The sequence below is a fragment of the Triticum dicoccoides genome, chromosome 4B (genome assembly GCF_002162155.2).
Source record: "Triticum dicoccoides isolate Atlit2015 ecotype Zavitan chromosome 4B, WEW_v2.0, whole genome shotgun sequence".
NCBI classification, from domain to species: Eukaryota; Viridiplantae; Streptophyta; class Magnoliopsida; order Poales; family Poaceae; genus Triticum; species Triticum dicoccoides.
The window spans coordinates 208,519,950-208,537,982 of record NC_041387.1 but is presented as its reverse complement, the minus strand read 5'-3'; the positions used below and the strand labels follow the sequence as shown (position 1 = coordinate 208,537,982).

Genomic DNA, 18,033 nt, shown 5'->3' with positions numbered 1-18,033 from the left:
CATGTCGTGTTTTTCCCCGCCACAAGTCTTCATCTTGTCTTCGTCATCTCATCTCCGCCCATAACTCGACTTGCCTCCAATCCAAGTCTCTCTGCTATAGCATGCAGTTTTTCATCACATCCTAAATATATCCCCATTCTATTGTGCATGCCCTACTTCCTCCCTGACGCGTGTCTTCTTCGCACTAACTTTATTTTCTCTGTTGGCAATGTAGATGTCACTTCGCAACAATTAGCAACCCCTTGATGCATCAATATATGAATATATACAATACAATGAGATGAGGGTTATACAATACGATGAGATTTATGGCACTACATTGGGTGTAATACCCATGCGTTGCTACTTAATTTGTTCACCCCCACTCCTTGATTTATCTCAACATGCAGCATAGACACCTCCGCATCTAATCACATTGAGCCACGTCATATCTCATGCAGTCCCACTCAAGCCCACCTCCTCGGGTCTGACCTATAAACTCCATCATCAATTATTTTATTTTTCCTATTTGTTCGCTGGGCTATGCTTGCCTCTACTATACTCTCATCCAGCAGTTCCGTAAGCCTAACAGTCAAGACTCAACGCCAGCCGTCTAGCCCGAAATTGTTTGCTCTTCCGCTTCTGAAACAGACGACGCACTTTCCTAGCCCACATACATAGTCTCACCTCCCCACAAAAAATTCTCTGCAACCAATAAACGGTGGTCCACACATCTCATCTTCCATCCTATCGATCAAGGTGCAGCCGACAGAGATGATATTCAGCACGCAACCTCATACTCACGTCAAGACGGGCCTTGATGATGCGCCTGAACGATAGCGCATCGCCGGCGACGCCTTGGCTTTGCCCGTTGCCAAATAAACACTAACGAAGGAAGCCAAGTAAATGCTCGTTAGTTATACCATGGAGCAAACCACTCAAGTGCTTCTTGGTAATAGAATCCCTAAAGAAAATTTACTATAATTGTAGATGTGTACCACTTCATCTTTGACAATTTCCTTCTGAACCCATATTGAGCTAGATCTCTCTGACAGCATATGATAAATAGTTTTGGCAGTACATGCTGCATGCTTATGGTTCCAAAAAAATGATAGATTATATGGCACTACAATGTTGCATTCTTATATTATCACGACACATGTTGGTATTATACATAAAAGATTAATTGACAGTTAGCCTGCATTTAAGAATCAAGATTTGTCCCTGCTAAAATGTGAATAACTAACTATATCTCACCATTTTGAAATCAACACAGAAACCGCATTGTAAATTTGAGAAATGGTAGTTATGCAGCAATCAGTAAGCTAACAGATTGAACTAAATTGATGACTGAAGTCTGAAAAATGAGAATATATATATTTAACTGAATTACCAATGGCCTTAGGTTGCAATATGGTATCCTGGGCTGTACAAAAAGTGCAAGTAGTGCAGTCCTTTGGCCAACCCTGCCGCAATCCTATTCCTGGTGTCCCAAGTATGTCACCGCTAAATAAAAAATTGTTCGTCTAACTGAGACAATTTATGTATGCAACAATACACATTTATAAGAAAATATACCCAAATTAAACTATACAAGATTCACCTTATGCTAGGAAAGAGCTTTTCCTTATTGTTTATATGGCTCTTGTAAGGAAGGAACAAACTTTCCTCTCCAGATCTCTAGAAGTGATCCGAGCATGCTCACGTCAAGATGGGCCTTGATGATGTGCCTGAACGATAGCGCATCGCCGGCGACGCCTTGGCTTTGCCCGTTGCCAAATAAACACTAACGAAGCAAGCCAAGTAAATGCTCGTTAGTTATACCATGGAGCAAACCACTCAAGTGCTTCTTGGTAATAGAATCCCTAAAGAAAATTTACTATAATTGTAGATGTGTACCACTTCATCTTTGACAATTTCCTTCTGAACCCATATTGAGCTAGATCTCTCTGACAGCATATGATAAATAGTTTTGGCAGTACATGTTGCATGCTTGTGGTTCCAAAAAAATGATAGATTATATGGCACTACAATGTTGCATTCTTATATTATCACGACACATGTTGGTATTATACATAAAAGATCAATTGACAGTTAGCCTGCATTTAAGAATCAAGATTTGTCCCTGCTAAAATGTGAATAACTAATTATATCTCACCATTTTGAAATCAACACAGAAACCGCATTGTAAATTTGAGAAATGGTAGTTATGCAGCAATCAGTAAGCTAATAGATTGAACTAAATTGATGACTAAAGTCTGAAAAATGAGAATATATATATTTAACTGAATTACCAATGGCCTTAGGTTGCAATATGGTATCCTGGGCTGTACAAAAAGTGCAAGTAGTGCAGTCCTTTGGCCAACCCTGCCGCAATCCTATTCCTGGTGTCCCAAGTATGTCACCGCTAAATAAAAAATTGTTCGTCTAACTGAGACAATTTATGTATGCAACAATACACATTTATAAGAAAATATACCCAAATTAAACTATACAAGATTCACCTTATGCTAGGAAAGAGCTTTTCCTTATTGTTTATATGGCTCTTGTAAGGAAGGAACAAACTTTCCTCTCCAGATCTCTAGAAGTGATCCGAGCATACCTTCCAACAAAGCATAGATAAAACTTAAAAACCCTGTAATTTTTCGAACTCCTTAAGTAGAAAAAACAAGAAACGCTGTCAATGTTCAACTAAATATTTGTTGTTTCGGTAAACTTCAGAGAACATGGCATGCTCATGACAGGGACTATGTGATGCCAACACCAACAGACATCTGACATAGTTAATGAACTCTAGTAGAAGCGTTGATCAAAAGGAAGATAATCTGGAGTTCAGCTATATTCTTAAAAGTACCTTCTAACCTCACAGAATCTAGAATGTACATTCGTGAGAAATCTTGGACATTATATCCCGAGTTATATAAATCAGCTCATAAGGAATAACGACTGGGTGAGTTGTAAAATTAGTTGTGGTATATTTGCAACAGAGAGCGTCATGGCTGCCTCGACATAAGGCGACAAATAGGATTTCATTACAAATCCTGAAACTCACTTTTGGGTTCTAATTATTTAATCCTTGCTATGAAACACAAAAACAAACAAAGGAACCATTTATTATTTGGGAGTGTTGAAACCAAACTATATACAATCCATGGCCATATGGCAAACCATAAGTTAGAGCATTTCAATCAACTATAACAACAGAATGTACAAGTGCATATAAGTAAGAACCTTGGTAGAACAGATGTCTGCGTAACTACCTCAACATATGTGCAGCACTAAGTCATGGTAGAATCATATGATTACTTCATGTGTTAACTTCCTCGACACTCTTATCCTGTAATCTAAATCTCAATGAGCATTTGCTGGTTCAGCCACAACCATCCATCAAAATACACGAGATAAATGCAGATAATAATTTATATCCTTGACCTACTGAGGATATCTATAGAGACTGGACCTTCATGTTTTACAAAATATGAAGTCTGATTTTCGTGGAATATTCATGTTGGTGGAAGCACTTCATTTTCAATAAAATACAGAAGATACAAAACCAACCTTACTTAACCTAACGTTATCCCCTAGGCCTCCCTCTGTAAATTTTAGTTTGACCAAATAATGATGTTATCCAGTCATACTACCTAAGAACAATTGGATGTTCTACAGAGAAGCTATGCATTACAGAGGAAAGGTTTAGTTTTTAGAAAGCCACACCTCCGTCAGCCACGGCTGTCCTCCTGGCACCTGGGAGCGGGTATCCTTTATGTATAAGGTGTCGTTTCTTCTCTTCCCCGTAAGCCTCTGCCTCGGCTCTCCAGCCTTGTCGCCCTCCTCCTCTGACCGGCGACAACCTCCTTGTGCATCATCTCACCCACCTCCTCATCCAGCAAATCATCGTAGTAATTAGGAAACTATGGCATCTGCACAATTATCCATGCTATTATAGGATCTGTCAATTCAAAATGAGTGAAAATAGTGGGAGTTATCCCACTCTCCGAAATTGAATTTTTACCTTGCCGCTGAAGCTGCTCTAGAACTACATCGCGAGCAGAACAAAGTCACCACAAGGTGCTCCAGTCATCTATAGTATCAAAGCCAGCAGCTAAAGAAAATTAGTTACAGTTTGCAGCATAGGAAATCACAAGCTAGCTAGTACATGCTAAATAAAACATCTAAATTCAGATTGAATAAACATCTAGGTTCAACTAAAAGATGATGTTCCACACCGAGATAAAATATGACACCCTCTTTTGCCTAGAACTTAATCATGTATACTGGCATACATACATCCCATAAAAGGTAATACATAGTCAGATCATTACAAGTCAAAACTATATCATCAGCCAGGGCTTGGATTGGTACAAACACGTGTGTAGAACGATACTGAATTTATCATAGGTAGAGATAGAGACTCCATAGAATGCAAAGCTAGCAGCATGACCAACTTCATCGAGCAGCAAGAGAAGGGAAGAACATGACAATTGGGAGGGCTGAGGCAACAACGACAATAGAGCGTCATCCAGCGGAAGCAACAGAAATACCGGGAGACACAGCGTACTTCACATCTTCAGGTTGATGGGAAGATCTGGTCCTGCGGCTTTTTCAGGCTTCAAAGCTTTCAAGGGGTACATGCCACTGCGCCGATGCGGATGGACCGACAGCAAGCACCGACCCGCACCTCAGTCAGGGGCGTCCATGGGGCGGCGTGCGTGTGACAGTTAGTGTTGATGCTAGAGCAAACAATGACTAAACGTAGCAGATCAAAACAAAATTGAGCTATTCAACACACATCAGAACTGACCTGCATGAAAATTATTTGTTTACTCATTAAAGTTATCTCTGAACCTGTGCTGATAAAACATGATCATCACTGAATTTTCATTTTGAAAAACTAACACGACAATCCCACAACTAAGTTGTTTGTCTCTAAAATAAAAATAGGAAACCTAGATGTATGCATTGCTCACAACTATCCCCCTGATGAAATACAAACATGCACTTCCTCTGTCGACAGGCCTCTGACGCATGCCCTCCTCACTACTCCGAGGAGATGATTGCATAATTCTTAAGAGGTTGAAGAATTGTATAATTTTTTTTAACCCACTCTGAATCTACTGCTGCAAAACTTACACATTCATGCCTTTCCCTTTAATTAGTATTTTTTTAAATGCATAAAGAACAACATGGACGACCTGCTAGTTGCATGAAAACTCCATGAGAACATTGGGCAGATAAAGGTCCATCACCACCATGAATTCTACAGACAATCAACTAAATTAATTCTCAATGGGCTTGGAGAGAACGAGCAAAGCCAAAATTAGTGGTCTAATGGCGGGTCACCCAACTATTCAAGAAGAAGAAGGCGCCGAGCAACTCGCGTGCATCTGCCTGTTTCCTCCCACATTGGGGCGGCTGGCGCCGATGTTGACGCTCTTCTGCTTCCCTATAGGGCATGGGGCACCTGGATCAAGAAATTGCTGGTTGACGCATGGATAGGGCAAGAAACTTGCTCACATCAGACTGTCCAGGTTGAAAGCATTATTAGAAATCTGATGTTGGCGAATTAGACTGGTATGAACAACAGAACTCAAACGAAACAAAGCTGCGAGAAACCCAACGGTGCAGCTAGGAGCAAATCAAGAATCCCTAGAGTGGTCGTTTGGAACACATACACACAAATAATAATGGCAGGTTGATGATAAGCTACAAGCACCACTACAATTTGTACGCACTGCTTGGGTATCCTGCAAATAAAACAGAGGTAATAAATTCCTTATAGCTAATCACGTGAATATAGCAAATTGATTACCTGTGGTTTGATTCCATGTGCTCTATCCAAAATAGATCAAATCTGCAGGACATCCTAGGCTATGAGCGGTCAGCTGTAGATGCTGCTGCTTGTGCTTTTGCACCAAAGGGGCCTGAAGAGCCCCATCTCCCTTCAACAACCTCTGAATAGTAAAGAATGTCATATAACAAGTAATTAGGAAAAAGATAGTCTAATCGACATCAATTCGTTCAAATAACCATATGTGCATAGTGACAAAAGTATGTTTCACAGGGGGATTGTAAAGTATGTTGCAGCCTCAGAAGCAAGCTTCATGCGTTGCCGATGCTCAAAATTGATGTATATATATTAACCCCACCGTCCCAATAAGGTGAATAAATCTGCGAAAGAAATAAGGATGGAAACCTACTGTGAACTCGTTTTCTGATGGCTAGCAGCAACATAAAACAACAACCACTTTTATAAACTGAACCAAAAAAGAAAATGATCCAGAACTGAACCAAAACGTCATGTCTCCGATTTCTGATATTTTTTCCTCCAATCTCCTGCAGACAGGAGAGCAGTATTGCACTAAAAATAAATAAATAAACTTGAGAATCTGAATACTACTATAAGGCATAAGATGTCCTTGGCATAATTATAATAAAGAAGGGAAAAACTGAACCAAAATGTGGTGTGCACCTCACGTCCTCAATGGATGCATGCCCAAGATGCTGCTGCAGGTGATAGATATTGTGAGCCACCTGGGGGTGGGGGTAGATAAGATTGGATGGGGGAAGCTCACCTCATGTCCAGGCGATGGCTGCTCCACCTCCTCTCCTCTGGCCGCTGTACCACCTAGAGACAAGTGAAGAGAGAGACACGCAGGGGTCAGAGGAAGAAGAAGCCGCCTGCACATCACTCACTCACTCACGCATCACAGGAACAAGGAAGAAAACCAGAGGAAGAAGGAAGGGGATCTGACCTAGGGTGCCATGGGTGGGGCTCGATTGCTAGGGTTTCGGACGGCGGTTACGGGGTGGAAGGAGGTTGCTTCGTGGTGGAGGAGCCGAGCCGGCGGCTGTCCTCTGCTGGTCGACGCAGCCAAATCCATCAGATCCAAATCCTCTGCTAGGGGCGGCTACGTTGGCCTCCCCACCTTGAGATCCAAATCCATCCCGTCACCCGTATTCCTCCCTCATCTGGCCATGGAGATCAGCTCATCCTCTCCCGCGGCGGCGGGATCGGCGGCGGCGAAAGGGTAACGCGGGGATCGAGGATACTCTGGAGGCCTCGATCCTTGATGTGAGCGCGAGGGCGGCGGCGAAGGGATGGATTTGAGATGGCTTCCGTCGAGGTAGCGCAGGGAGCGGCGGCGGCAGGATGCGAGTGCGATGGCGTTGGCGTGGCGTGGTTCCCTCGAGGTGTTTTCGATAGGACGACGAAAATAAACCGGTATACGATGACGAAAAAAACAGGTGGCGGGAGTATGACGAAAAAAAACCAGCGAAAATTGACCGGACGACTATTCACCGAGTCGTTCATTAGGAGTAGAGACTAACAGGGTTTGAAATCAGTACCACCTTGTGACGGTGAACCCACGGAGTCAATCCGTGTTTTATTATTAAGGAAAGATAGGTATATATGTATATACTAGCACAAATGCCCGTGCGTTGCAACGGGTACAAAAGAAAAATGCTTAGAAACCTAAAAAACAATTCACCACTTAAACAACTTTGCAAGTAACAGTTGTGGTATAAAGACAAAAGAACTTTTGAGAATTCTCACATGGAAACATTCGTTAATTAAATATGATAGCTTCAATAGGAAATGTATATTTATAGCTATTAATGTATGAATTGAGGGCTACCTTGATGTAGATATATTACTTAAATACATGTAGATTGTTTTTGTTTTCACTTCGTTGCTCTTCTCCAAGTCTCTTTAGCCATGAAGTTGTGATATTTTTATTAAGTGGCATTGTTTCATCTGCCATTCCCACTATGAAACAAATGTAGTTGTTGTCCCGGGTTACTTTCTTTTAATTGTTTCCACAAGTGCACCTTCAACTAAAGCATCAAATCCGATTGCATGATCCTATTTTGCTTTATTCATCAAATTCAAACTCCAGCTCCCCTGTGTCATTGATATAAAGCAGTTTTAACTCCCTTTTACTTCCTCTTTTCACATGAGAGGTAAGAGTATATAATAGGTCTGACCCATTGATATCATTAATTGATGGTCTGATTAACTCTTACCTTCTTACCTCACATGTAAAAAGAGGGGGTAAGAGGGAGCATATGTTAAAATTTGTTGTTGATATATGATTAGGTAGACCGAAACCGATGTGGAGCTCGCTGGTACCGTATTTCTGTTTAAAAAAAACTTCAATGATTTATATAATACTATGCATTCAACTACTATATCATTAATTTTACAAAACAAATAATTTCATGCACAAACTTATTGTTTGATTATATGCAAGCCACTTCTAACTATTATGTGCGATCTAAGCATAGTAGTGTAGCTATGATGTTTGTACTGAGCACGCGTAGGCTTTCTAGGTTTTTGCCATATGATTTTGTGTTGCCGGTTTCTCACAGCATTTTCGAGCTTGTAATTGTATGGTATGTAATAACAGTAGCAAAAATGTCATAGAGTATTTATGTCTGGTATCTATTCATTTTACTCGGGAACCTTTGAATCGGTCAACCAGCACTAGTATTCATGCGTTATCACCATATTTTTGTTGGACATCCTTCCTCCTTATCGGTCAAGTTTTCGTCCTATTTCTTGCATGGTTCTCTCTTACTATCACGTCCAAATTGTCCAGCGAGTCGCAAAATATAGTTCTACTCTATTAGAGTCTCCATGTTGAAGCTATTTAGCGAAGGAAAAGGTTCTTATTTAAATTCACAAAAAAAATTGATTGTACCAAATGGATTGTTTGAAAGTGTACATATTCATGATGCTTCAAGAACTTGTAAATTTGCACAAAAAATGTTTTTTACGATTGATGTTTTAATGCTCCAGGAAAAAAATTAATCATGATTTTCCTTATATGTCGCACAAATCTCGTCAATTTTCATGGAAATTGACATGCACACGGAAGATAATTGTGACTATTTTTTTCAAAAGGCTTGGTAGTTGACTGTTGTTACGGTTTTACCTGGTAGCTCATCCATTTTTTTGACATTTTTGCACTAAGAATACCTAAAAAAAATACTAATTGATTGAACCTGGCTCATAGAAAAATTAATCATGTCTGGTGTGCTGCAATACTAACGCAATGTGGCTCCTTAATTAGCTCCTTGTGATGCTCCGGAAGCCCACTCCCATCGGAGCTGGCAGCGCTGTACATGTCGGTGTCGTGGTCGATGCTTTCCATCTTGGCGCGCGTTAGCCTTGCCGGGGTGTCGTGGTCGATGCTTTCCATCTTGGCGCGCGTTAGCCTTGCTGGCCCGGAATTGCTACCAGTTACAGACGCAGCCAAGCCGCTGCAGTTGGTACTCGGCTATTCGCGGTTCTCTTATACTGTACCATACTGTCCACTAGCTCCACCATGCACATCTCTACCTCCTTATAATCGGTGCTCGCTTCCTCACATAATTGTAATCGTGTCTTATATTCAGTTCTTTATCAATAACAACATTCAAGGTCCATTCATATGAAGCTTCCTGCTAGTCTGCTATAAGGGCGTACTCAACAGATTTAATCACAGTGCTTTTCCATGCCAAAATAAATATAAGGGGTGAGAACCTTGTTTGCAAACGATCCTTTGTTGCCACAGTTATCAACTAAATACTGATTCAGAGATCACGAGGAATGAGGACAGCGAACAACTTTAAAAGAGAGCCTTGTTACATAAAGAGGGAACTCACCTAAGTCATACATCAGATAATCATATTTCTATACGCCAGTAAATCCATGGAAGCAGATAACATAATAACCAGGTGATGCGAGGCTTGGCATAGAGGAGGTCATAGGCGTTGAGGCCACCAAGCCCAACCTTGACTGCTGCTCCTCTCTTTCTTCCTCTACTATTTTTTTCTGGAGGGGCTTTCTTCCTGTACTGATTCGCTCAACGCCATGCTTTCCTGATCATCCTCTTCCTCTTATCACCAGCTAGGCATTTAACTAATCAGGGTAAATGCTGAAAGGTACATTCGACAAACCATGTCAATGTGATCTACATGGATCGATTGATCAAATAGTCAAAAACTAAGAAATCTAAATCTGAACTAACCAAAAAAAAGCAAACAATCTTCAGGCTACGTAACTGTACCCACATGTCTGCTCCAAGGAATTGGTTATGGAAAGAAAAGGGAGTACAATGGAGTTGGGTTGATGCCTAATGGACGACCAGTTGTTCCTGCTACCCCAGCTTCCCGCCTTCCAGCTTGAATTGATGCTGCCACTACGGCCAGCAAACATCCGCCGCCAAGATTCATGCATGGCTGCTTCGCGTACGCCAACACGCCCTGTCTTACCACCGGTATGCTGCTGCTCATCCTGCCGTCTACACGCCCTTGCAGATTCAGTGCACCAGGAGAAGAAAAATCAATGAAAAATAGAAAGACCAGATGATATACGCAATGACAGATGACACACAACAAGGGACTTATTTGTGAAGGACCAAGCTAACAACATTCATATACGGTTTTAAAGCTTGGGGCTTCCCTTGAATGGCAACACTCATTTAGTTCTACACCAGTCAATGTAAAAAAATTAAGGAGCAGCATCAAAGATCAACCAAAATGTTACAAAATAATTTTAAAACGCAAGGCCCAAATCTGGAATGGTCATTGTGAATTGGCTCAGAGAATGTGAACCATATAACCAGGAAAGTGCTATATATAACAGCATAACCGAAGATTATCACAAAATTCATAACTGTCAACCTCTACCGACACAGTTGTGCCCATTCAAAAGATCACCAAATTTGAGGTTGAAATTAAATTGCATTTAAGCCAAGGTTATGATCAAATACAGCTTAAGAGAAGTTGTAAGATTTTAGGACATAAATTTGTTGGATAACTGCATATAAATATGTTTTATAGAACTAAACGCTCTTATATTTCTTTATAGAAGGAGTACTTCACAATCTGAATATAAATTGATATACATGAGTAGAGCCAGAGCTTTCTGAATCATCAATTAGACAATTAGGAGATGCTATTATACCTCCCGGTCTAGAGGATGCAATCAACTAAAAAGTCTTAAGGTCACCCTAAAAAAAGTCTTAAGGTACCAAATTTAACAATTATCATTTGAACCTACAGACGCTTGTGGAAAGAACAGAAAGCAAAAGTTACAACTAACCAAGTCTAGATGATATATAGATTATTTTGGAGGAAAGATGTTATCTGGGAACACATCTTATGTTTTTGTACAGGTTGTATAACATACTATCACCATCTGATATGTGGCTAGTAAAAACTCATGGGGAAGAAAACCTGAACAGTTTAGGCGGACCTTCAGGAAGCTGAAGTCATGCAAGAGCTTTCCACCTGTCAAATCAACAATCAGTGAACCCAAAAATATAAAGGATATCTTCCGCTAGAGCATGAGTTTATTCACCTTGTTAATATTAGCATTGTTGTGAGCAACTGAGCATATATGGCACCTTTATAGGTTGGACCAAACAACAAATTCTCCTATAATTTGTGTGGTACTACTTAATAGGTTGGATCAAAATCTTACCTTCACAGAACTCTTAGCCCTACCAGAAACAATCCACCGACCATCAGGAGCGAATCAAGCAGATCAATCCTCTCACTATGACCCTGATATGTGTGAATGAATTTCTACCATGTCATTTCTTTTCCTCTTCCACGAGTTCCTCTTCATCTTTAGCTTCAAAACATTTCTGTTAAACCAATGGACAACACCATCAATGTCAACAAACAAGATGAAACTAACCAATAACTGGTTCCACACACCGTGAGAGACATAGCCAACATACATCCGTGATCCAATCCTGCTTATCAGACAAAAATTCAGAATAGAATTATCTCTTTATCAGCAGTTCGTCCAACTTGCTGGACTGCCTACTAATCAAAAGGCTTCTACCTTGCGGCCTCTCTCTTTCAGGCCTCCTCTTCTTCCTCTACTTGAGGCAGGCCTGACCATAAGTACCAACCTGCCCTTAATCTTTGAGACACCAGTAGCTAGCTGCTCAGTTTAGCGAACAATAGTTTATTTGTACAAGTAAAAGAGCAGCATCGGAATGGGTTTGATTTACTAAACTGAAAATCAATAGTTGAAACAAATAATCATGGATGCATCCACCACAAAAACAAGGAACTGGAAGAAAAAGTGGGGCGTGGCTGTCACCATGTCACAGCAACCGTGTGTGCATGAGCAGATCGACCTCAGCGCCGCCAGCTTATGGCTCAGGCAGGGAGAGAGGGAAAGGAGGCCTCACCGTGGTAGGGCTAGGAGGGGGCTGGAGTGCTCCACCTCGCGTGATCCCCCTTCTTACCCCGCGTAGGGGTTCGTCGCATGCGGGCCATCGAGGAAGGGCCGGATGGGTAGGAGGGGATGGATCGGGGAAGCTGAGTGCACGCCAGAATTAGGCCCGGGATCCTCTCGTCCTCTGCTTCGACGCCTGCCTCCACCTGCAAGGACTTCGCGCCGCCGCGCCGGACCCCTCCGTCTCCCGCGCCAGTCCGCCTTCGCCCAGCTCCGGCGAGCTCCTCGCTAGGTCGCCGCACAACCCCTCCTTTTTTCCTTCTTCTCTCCCCCGGCTCACCGTCCCCTTTGTGCCTAGGAGCCGCGGATGCCATGGATCCGCCCGTGCTCAGGCCTTCCTCGTCGTCACCTCCGACCCTCGCCTCCGGATCTGCCCCCAGCCCCTGCAAGCTCGAGCGTCGTCGGCGTGTAGCCGGTCGTGCAGGGGTAAACGTGCCGGCGTGGTGGGCGGTGGCGGCGCACGGCGGCGCGTGAGGCAGGAGGTGGAGACGGGGATTGGGAGGCAGGGTTGTGCGAGGGCTGATTTTCTTTCTTTTTTCTCGGTTGTATTGGTCCGGGTTAACTTATTCCGAGTATTGCGCGTTGAATACCCAAAACAGTAGGATTTTTCTGAAAAACGCCGCGACGGTGAACCCGGAGACCCAATCCATGCTTTATTATTACTAGCAAAAATGCCCGTGCGTTGCAACGGGAGAAAAAAGTACTCCCTCGAACCCAATAAAGCATGCCTACATGATCCTTTCGTCCATGACATCTACGTCAACACGATAGCCTGCCCATGTTGCCACTTATCCTTCATTCAGCCCTTGACAACGATGGTTGTGTTATTTACCTGATCAAAGCACGTTGGAACATGATCGATTCCAAGGTGATGAGGTCAACCACCGCATGACACACTTGTCATTAAACTGCTCAGGGGAATGTTTCAAACTTAAAAAAATTAATCTTGTCAAGCTGGATATGAGGGTCAACCTCTCTGAGCTACTCCTGCACCTAGTCTATACACCGATCTATTCCTGCATCAAATCCATATACTGCCACAATACTCCAGCTCGCTTTTGACTTGTAATGTTGTGGGCTTGTTTAATGGAGGGGGGGAGTGGGGGGTGAGTCATGCACGTGTCCCCACATGCCTCTTTAGTGCTTCGCTATGGAGCAAGTGCCAAAAATTTCCTTCATTTATCAATAATACAATTGGAGATATGTTCTCTACAAACAGTACACGAATGATCATCTATAACATCCCCTTCGACTATACTACAATGATCTAATGCATCTTAGCTAAAAATATAATATCAGAATCTACATAAAAATTATTGACCAACACAAAGGTAAGAAACTTCTCGACAAATAAAAAGTGATAATTCATGTGCAGACACTTTTGCCCCTAAATGAACAAATATATTGATGGTGGCCTTATTCTTGGAGCATTTCTTCAAGTAGAAGCTATAGAAGGATAGATAAGCAGTCAATGGTTTTCAAATGGATTACAACATAAGGATGTATGTAGACATATTTTAGAGTATAGATTCACTCATTTTGTTCCGTATGTAGTCACTCGTTGCAATCTCCCGAAAGACTTATATTTGGGAACGAAGGGAGTATATTTCAATGCACAATTCCTAAAGGACATTAACATCTAACAGGAATTTCATTGCAACTCTATAAAAGGGCACTGAGTATACTAAAACCTTCAAGCATTTTGAAATGTTGAGTAATTGACAATGAAATAGGCAAGCCATGTTTCGCCAATTTGAAAAGCAAGTGCTGCTGATATATGTAGATAATCCATAGTGATGTATCTGTCCTTCACCTTGATATCAATTTGCAGGAAAATAAAACAAATGCGACATACTTGAAAATATTATTTTCATGTTGGACTATTTTTTCTACAAACAGATACATGGTTTCACAAAAGCTCATCTAGAAGATCAATAAACTTAAATGATTTACGCTAGTAGCATCTAGTCAAGTACATTATTCTGCTAAAAATATACTGAACCTCGGAATGACTGGCTTGTGCAATTGTCGGAATTATTACAAAAATTGTTTGAATTTTTTTATCAACTAAAAAGACAACCCAAAGCAGCACATGTGGTTGAGTACGATACACAAATTACCTGAAATTATACTTTTTTTTTCAATTTTTCATGCTTATGTTGTTAGATATATTGTGCATATACCACCACTACAGTTTCCAAAATGCTTAGTGGTCCAAAATATTTAAGAGAACTGCACAATCAAGGAGTACCAGGTAATCGAACATTAAAGAGTTGGAGATATAAACAAAATCCTACGTGTGAAGATTCTGTAAACCTTTTGTATCCATTGAAGCTTCAGGGATATGTAGTTGGCTATGTCGCATGTCAGTTGCTGGAAAAGGGCCAGAAGAACACGTTGGTCCAGAGAAATGGGGTTCGGTGCACACAACCCTCGCAAAATAACCTGGCCGAAAGCATATTAGAGTATCCGGTATCCACAGTGATACATATGCTAATTAAAACGCTGAATAAACTGATAAAAGTGGTTCTCCGTGTAACAGAAGCATGGGTGCATGAGATGGACTAACTATGAGATGCAAAACTCTATGTATTTGTAGGCATTGTTTGATTTTCTCAAGCGGAAATAAGAAAATGGAGAATATGCGAACAACTACACTTCAAGTTTTATGTGTGGAAAATAACTGAGAGCACAACCAAGACGAGAGCACAACCAAGACACCCCCCCGTCAAAATTTTCGCTCGGATATTACTCTGCTCAACTCGTTCACTGGGTCCAGTGAAACATCAACCTGAAACAGCAATTACAACCAGTAAACCAAATGCTTGATACTTTTATTATTCAGAAAACACACGAAATATCTATGTTAGGTGGAGGGTTAAAACTATATCTCATGTCTGAGTTGTACTGAAGGCCAAGGGTGGAAACACCCTGATTAAACAATCATCTCCATCAATGTAGACCAACCATCGTGCAAGGCACCTACAGTTTCTCTCTTATTATCACAACATAGAAAATCATACTCGTGCAAAGAACATTATACATGCAGATAACAAGCAGAGTAAGCACATAGAAAATGACAGTCATCCACACTCCCCAAAGTAAGCAGGCAGTTAGCATAAATAGCTAGTCATTGATCAAAATTTAGCTAACCTGGTCACCGTAAGTTAGAACAATATTCTTCCTTGATAACAACACAAAACTCAATTGCAACTGAATCAGAGCCGACACGACACGGTCCAGATCAAATAATTTCATGGTGATGTTGTTTAGAGTGAGTGTTTTTTCAGTTGAATAAATGAGTCATCTGGAGCGAAATTTTGGGATGCCAGCACACTGTATTATTTTCTGATGTATCATATCAACACCGTGGAGCTGCCTATCATGGCGCTTTGTTTTCTCTACCAGCAAAATAATGGTGCTTTGTTTATTCATCTGGCACGTAAGGCAAATGGGTCTTGTAGAGGATACTGCACGCTTACACCATGTTGCTCATAAAGGTAACAGGGTTTGTCGACCTGGGGGTGTCCACCACATATGTTACAACCTTTGGAAATGTCGAGCAAAAGCTTCGGCTATGATAGCTAGCTCCTGAAGCCGACCAAGTAAAGATTTCAATCTACCCTGGGGTGTCCATCAGCACATAATCCAGTTGGTCTGCTAGCTTTTCAATAACAGATATAACCTTCAAGGATGAATATTGGACATCTATTAGCTGAATGGCACATGATAGAGGGGGGAAAAGATGTCTCACATACCATAAATGTAGCATACATATACAATTTTGCAAAAATAAGTTGTCACTATTCAGAGCAGAATCAAATAATTTTTTACAAACTCTGCATCACACTATAAATTAAGCACAATTTCTGCAACATCTTACATTGAATGATGGAATTACATGAATCAATTACCCGCAAAAATGGAACAACCCAGTTTACTGAGTGGTTGTACGTTTGTACTGCCTTGAATTTTATAGCCTAACAGAGTACGTAAATAGTGCACATTACCATTCTAAACATTCGAGATGCATATAAGATGTGTACCTCATCAAACTTGGTTGAGAACAGGTTGAGTGAGGTAAGAATGCCAACATTGGGACCTAAGTCCGTACTCTTTCATCACCTCCTTGTAACGCACAGTATCACGGATATCAATGTTGGCTCCAAATGGCAGTGTCACCACCGCAGGGTCAAGGTTGAGCACATAACGCCTCATATTCGCCGATGCTTGCATATGACACACCAGACGGTGCATGAAGGTGGTCTTCCCTGTCCCTACATTTGTAGGCCAAAACAGAGTAAGCTTCCAATCACAAAATCTCAATAAAGCTCGACATATCACCGGTTCGGTCGGCCATCCGTCCTACCAACTGAATAGCGGCTCACCTTGTCCTGCGCGCTGGCCTTGGCCTCGTCCTCCGCCGCTGCCTTGTCGTGCTCGTCGTCCTCAGGGAAGGCGAGCATGGTGTCCAAGTTGGCGACGCCCTCGCGCTTATCGTCATCGCGCACGGGCTTCTCGGCCGGCAGCACCTCCAGCGCCGGGGCCTTCATTGGCCGGCGCCGGCCCACGAGGGGATCTCCAGCCGCGCCTGCTGCTGCTGGCGGCGGCGGTTGCTGCTAGATATAATGGGATTGTGGGACGGACATACAAAACTTACTAAAATTCGGAGGGAGGCGCTGGTCTTCGAGACCGGCCATGGATCGCGACGAAGACCGGGAGGAAGGTCGGCGAGGTCGGGATGGGGCGGATACGGCTGCAGGAGGTCGATTCTGACTCGATCCGGGTGAGGCGCGGTCATTGGTGGCCATGGCTGCTCCTGTATTAGGGGAGAGGCAATCCTTGTGTGAGGGAGAGAAACAGAGGGGAAGGAAACGGAGAAGAGGGACAATCATAAGAGGGGGCACGAGGCGTGGAGGTCCGGCTATGGTCGACGACAGCGCGGCGGCCGGTGGCGAGGCCGAGCGCGAAGGCAGCGGGGCGGCGAGGGGCTCTGGATCGGGAGCTCCCCTCCCGATCTGGAGCTCGGGGGGCGCTGCGCGGGGGGAGGAGAGCCCGTGCGTCAGCCCAAGAACCAAACGTTTTTTCACCGTTGACCACTTAAAGTAGTACCGCGGGTTAATTACCAGAAAACAGTAGGGTCTTTTCTGTAAAAAGGACGCGACGGTGAACCCGGAGACCCAATCCGTGCTTTATTATTAGGGAGAGACTAGCAAAAGGACCCGTGCGTTGCAACGGGAGAGATAAATAATACTTTTTCTAAACATAATTTGTTGTAATAAACATACTTCAGAGTGAACCGGTGCATCTTAGGAGGGAAACAAATTGGATATATATTTAATTTATTAAATGAATCTAGCAAACCTTTATTAATTACATGTGCATCTTGTAATCTCTAGAGTATACTTTTTGCGTGACGGTTCACTGATAATCTTTGAGTTCCTTGTTTTCTTCTTCATCATATTCTAATCTGCATACGTGTTGAAATATACTACTCCCTTCGTTTCCAAATATAAGTATTTTTAGAGATTTCAATATGGATAACATACAGATGTATATAGACGTGTTTTGGAGTGTAGATTCACTCATTTTACTCCGTATATAGTCAGTATTGAAATCTCTAAAAACGACTTATATTGAGGAACGGAGAGAGTATTTCCTTGATCAGTATGCTAGTTTCAAGCTCAAGATGTCCAATTGATCACTTCCAGGCAAAGTATGGGCAAATGCAAGGTAGAGCTAATTATAATTGAACGCTTTCTTCTTTGTAAAATAGGCATAAGAAATTTATTTTTTGGGATCAACTCCAAGCC

The 18,033-nt window shown here is 42.1% G+C and overlaps 3 long non-coding RNA genes across 42 annotated transcripts; all 3 read right to left on the bottom strand.

The window, feature by feature from the left end:
- Window positions 1-221: 221 nt before the first annotated feature.
- On the bottom strand, window positions 222-7,154 carry LOC119295793. Of its 39 annotated transcripts, none has more exons than XR_005144278.1 (13): window positions 6,732-7,154; window positions 6,552-6,604; window positions 6,449-6,483; window positions 5,789-6,312; window positions 5,652-5,723; window positions 5,325-5,499; window positions 5,172-5,236; window positions 3,992-4,060; window positions 3,694-3,899; window positions 3,240-3,316; window positions 2,274-2,581; window positions 1,373-1,765; window positions 222-864 (listed from the first exon to the last, which is right to left on the bottom strand). It is a non-coding gene; the product is annotated as an uncharacterized LOC119295793 (long non-coding RNA). The 39 variants fall into 39 exon arrangements; XR_005144301.1 differs by having other exon boundaries at window positions 3,992-5,499; window positions 5,789-5,930; window positions 6,039-6,147; window positions 6,268-6,312; XR_005144295.1 differs by having other exon boundaries at window positions 2,274-2,363; window positions 2,484-2,581; window positions 3,211-3,316; window positions 3,992-5,499.
- A 2,418-nt stretch (window positions 7,155-9,572) lies between these two features.
- On the bottom strand, window positions 9,573-12,762 carry LOC119295792. 2 transcript variants are annotated; one of them, XR_005144263.1, is made up of 3 exons: window positions 12,174-12,762; window positions 11,819-11,920; window positions 9,573-11,726 (listed from the first exon to the last, which is right to left on the bottom strand). It is a non-coding gene; the product is annotated as an uncharacterized LOC119295792 (long non-coding RNA). The 2 variants fall into 2 exon arrangements; XR_005144262.1 differs by having other exon boundaries at window positions 9,573-11,920.
- Window positions 12,763-15,532: 2,770 nt separating this feature from the next.
- On the bottom strand, window positions 15,533-17,792 carry LOC119293548. The gene is made up of 3 exons (XR_005143106.1): window positions 16,609-17,792; window positions 16,267-16,497; window positions 15,533-15,905 (listed from the first exon to the last, which is right to left on the bottom strand). It is a non-coding gene; the product is annotated as an uncharacterized LOC119293548 (long non-coding RNA).
- Window positions 17,793-18,033: the final 241 nt, after the last annotated feature.